This window comes from Octopus bimaculoides, chromosome 5 (assembly GCF_001194135.2).
Source record: "Octopus bimaculoides isolate UCB-OBI-ISO-001 chromosome 5, ASM119413v2, whole genome shotgun sequence".
Lineage (NCBI taxonomy): Eukaryota > Metazoa > Mollusca > Cephalopoda > Octopoda > Octopodidae > Octopus > Octopus bimaculoides.
This window is the reverse complement of record NC_068985.1, coordinates 30,059,421-30,063,399: the sequence shown is the minus strand read 5'-3', so window position 1 is coordinate 30,063,399 and position 3,979 is coordinate 30,059,421.

Here is a 3,979-nt window from a genome sequence, read left to right as displayed (position 1 = left end):
TGTGTGTTCGTGTGTCTGCGTTTGTTCCCCCAGCATCACTTGACAACTGATGCTGGTGTGTTTATGTCCCCGTAACTCAGCGGTTCGGCGAAAAGAGACCGATAGAATAAGTACTAGGCTTACAAAGAATAAATCCTGGGGTCGATTTGCTCGACTAAAGGCGGTGCCCCAGCATGGCCGCAGTCAAATGACTGAAACAAGTAAGAGAGTAAAGAGTGAAGAGTAATATATACGTATGTATGTATCTGTGTGTTTATCTTTATGTTTTTATGTTGTCGTTGTTGTCACCCATCCCCCTTACCATTCGACAACCGTCAAGTTACACCACCGTAACTTATCAGTCCGGCAAAAGGAAACGATAAACGATAACGATAGAATAAGTACCATAGTTTTGAAAGAAAGTTCTGGTTTATTCAGTTTTTTCGACTAAACCCTTTAACGTGAATGCCCCAGCATGACCACAGGTTAATAACTGAGACGAGTAAAAGAAGCTAGACTGCGCTGGAGGAATAATTTTGACCTTTAGCAAAACGGTGACAACTGCGGACATGTTTTGGTGTTATTAGACCTTATAAGAGAAGCTTAGTTTAACGGTCGTGAAGGCGCGTTGCTTAATGGTTAGGTTGTTTACTCACATTCATAAGGTCCATCTATATTGATAAAAGCTAAATTCTGCCTGTCCGTCTGGGACCCCTGTATCTCAATCTACATTTGCTCTACATAGACATATCATACCATTTTGGAATCAGGATGATCCCGGGATTGAAATTCTGCCCTTCATTTAGTTCTTGAACATCCAGAACTGGGATATGATTTAAAAGAATTTGGGTTGCTATTTCTAGCTATCTTGGTTGGCGTTTGTCAGATGACGTCAGAGATCAAGGGGGAGATAAATGACATTCGTGTCGTTAATTTTACACCGAGATAAGAACTTTGGGACAAATTGGCCAGGGACTGGAACAATAGAACGATTGCATTACAGAATTAATTCCCATCCGTCCTTAACCTCTGATCAAACACCACCGGGTCTATAGTTATTATAGACGTATTATAGCCATGTTATTTAGCTCTCTTTAGTTTTGGGTCGCAGGCTCAATTAGCCCTCCGCAGGAGATGGCCTAAAAGTCAGCACGGAGTGCGGCTTTTAAGCTAGTCTAAAATAAAAGACAATCATACAAGATAATGTGGTAAATAAAAGACAATCATACAAGATAATGTGGTACCGTAAAGTACTTTAAACGTTGAATGAAATGTCATTAATCTTAGGCCAGTGAAGAAAGTCGTTGCGATTTCCAGAAACTGTAACCCTACCATTAGTGAAGGCCCGTGTCCTAGTAGTTAGAGTGTTGCTCTCACGATCGGAAGATTGTGGTTTCGACTCCTGGACCAAGAGGTGCATTGTGTTCTTCAGCAAAACGCTTCGTTTTACGTTTTACAATGCGATCGCTTCGACATCTGACGTGTGACACACCGTGCATCTATTCAGGCAACGTCGATCTGATGGAGGAAGTGAGCTAATGAACAGGATTACAGGGAAAGTTCACCACCATCAATTCACTGTGAGGAAAGCTTACTGATAAAATATATCCATACTATCTCACGGAAAATAGTTAAAAACTATTTTACTGGAACGAAAAAAGAAAAGGTGAATTAATGACGGGGAACTTTCCCTGAGGTGAGTTGATGACGATGAACTTACCTGACATGAATGTACAGTGCAGCTATTTGATCACTATAAACCACTTATAAACAGATCATCTGTGCAGGTTGTTCGGCAAGAAATTGCAGAACACTCATCTGCCATCAACGACATAAGAGGCCATGAATTCTACATGCAGAAGGATTTGTATATAGATATATTTTTGGTGGCTCGCATAACCTTTGTCGTATTTATTTATGCTCTTCTAATATTCTGAGCTCAAATCCTACCCAATTCTACTTTGTCTGTCAATCTACCGATATTCATAAACTAAAAACTGGGAGTGATATAGTCAACTAGCCCCCAGAATAGCCACATTTCGAGTAAGATATCGTTGGAAAGTAATATACCTAATCTCAACCGTGTTTTCTCTCTTTATTTCTTAAATCTTGTGTTGTCTGGTAAGAAGCCTACTTCCCAGCCACATGGTTATGGGTTGATTCCCACTGCGTGACACCGTGGGCAAATGTCTTCTGCTATACTCTCGGGTCAACCAAAGTCTTGTGGGTGGATTTGGTAGACGGAAAACTGAAAAAAGTCCGATGTGTGTGTATATATATATATATATGTGTGTGTGTGTGTGTGTCTTTGTGTCTGTGTTTGTCCGCCACCAATATCGCTTGGCAACTGGTGTTGGTGTGTTTGTATTTCCGTAATCTAGCGATTTGGCAAGACAGATCGATAGAATAAGTATCAGGCTTTAAAAAAAAGTACTGGGGTCGATTCATTCGACTAAAAAAATTGTTCAAGGCTGTGCTCCAGTATGGCCGCAGTCTAATGACTGAAACAAGTAAAAGATAAAAGATGTCGATACACTTTCTTTAGCGTGCGCTACCAGACGAAAATAAAATGCTAGATATTTAATATGAAATAAAGATGGTGGACCTATTTTGAACGTTAACACCGCCAATACTAACACCACAATCAGCTTTACTAATAACTAAACAACCACCATCACAACCAGAACAACACCGCAATGTAACCGCAAGAACAGTATAACACCAACAATAACAACAACGACAACACCTCGGAACACCAGCACAATCACAAGGCTATTACAGGGGGTTAGCAACCAAATGCGCAAAATGGGTTCTTATGCATTTACAGTTCGACCCTGCTAGAAATAACAACCAAACTTCTAACGAATAAAGTTCTACTTTATTAAAGGACACATTGAAAAATATATAAAGAAATAGCGGTTTGGTAAAGAAACAAAAGAAGAATTAGTACTGGAGTTGATTTGTTCAATTAGCTTCCTAACACACATTTTTTTCAATTTCCATGCAAAAAATATCATATTTTTTAATTATTTAGGCGTAGGAGTGGCTGTGTGGTAAGTAGCTTGCTTACCAACCACATGGTTCTGGGTTCAGTCCCATTGCGTGGCACCTTCGGCAAGTGTCTTCTACTGTAGCCTCGGGCCGACCAAAGCCTTGTGAGTGGATTTGGTAGAGGGGAAACTGAAAGAAGCCCATCGTATATATGTATATATGTATGTGTGTGTATATGTGTGTGTGTGTCTGTGTTTGTCCCCCCCCCCCCCAACATCGCTTGACAACCGATGCTGGTGTGTTTACGTCTCCGTAACTTAGCGGTTCGGCAATAAAGAGACCGATAGAATAAGTACTAGGCTTACAAAGAATAAGTCCTGGGGTCGATTAGTTCGACTAAAAGGCGGTGCTCCAGCATGGCCACAGTCAAATGACTGAAACAAGTAAAAGAGTAAAGAGAGTATTTATTTTGAATCTGCATATAAGGAAGAATAAGTACACAAATTATCTTGGATCAGTTGTGGTTTTTATTATGAAGTTACTGATAGTTAATGATACAAAACGAGAATAACATCATGAACGAAGTATTTCGGGTTAGAATTGACAGATACCTCAAAGTACAGTGAACGTATATTTTCGTTCAAATATATATATATATCGGATCTAGTTTCAAACGGGGGGCACCAGTTTTCATTAATGTTTTATGTAGTGTTTTTGGTACCGAAAGACTTTCAAACTTCGGATACTTATCTATTTTGTGTTATAGAACAGAAAAATATTTTTGTATTCGAATTTATTTCATGTAAAAAATTGTCTTATTTCGATAATTTCTACTAATCATTGACGTCTATTCAGTTGAAAACAGTTAGCGCTGTAACGGTGTATATCGTATTAATCCCCTAACCCTAACCCTAACTAGACTGTTAACCCTAACCCTAACCCTAACCCTAACCCTAAAACTAACCCTAACTCTAGAATCCGAACTCTAAAATTGTTACACACATAGATA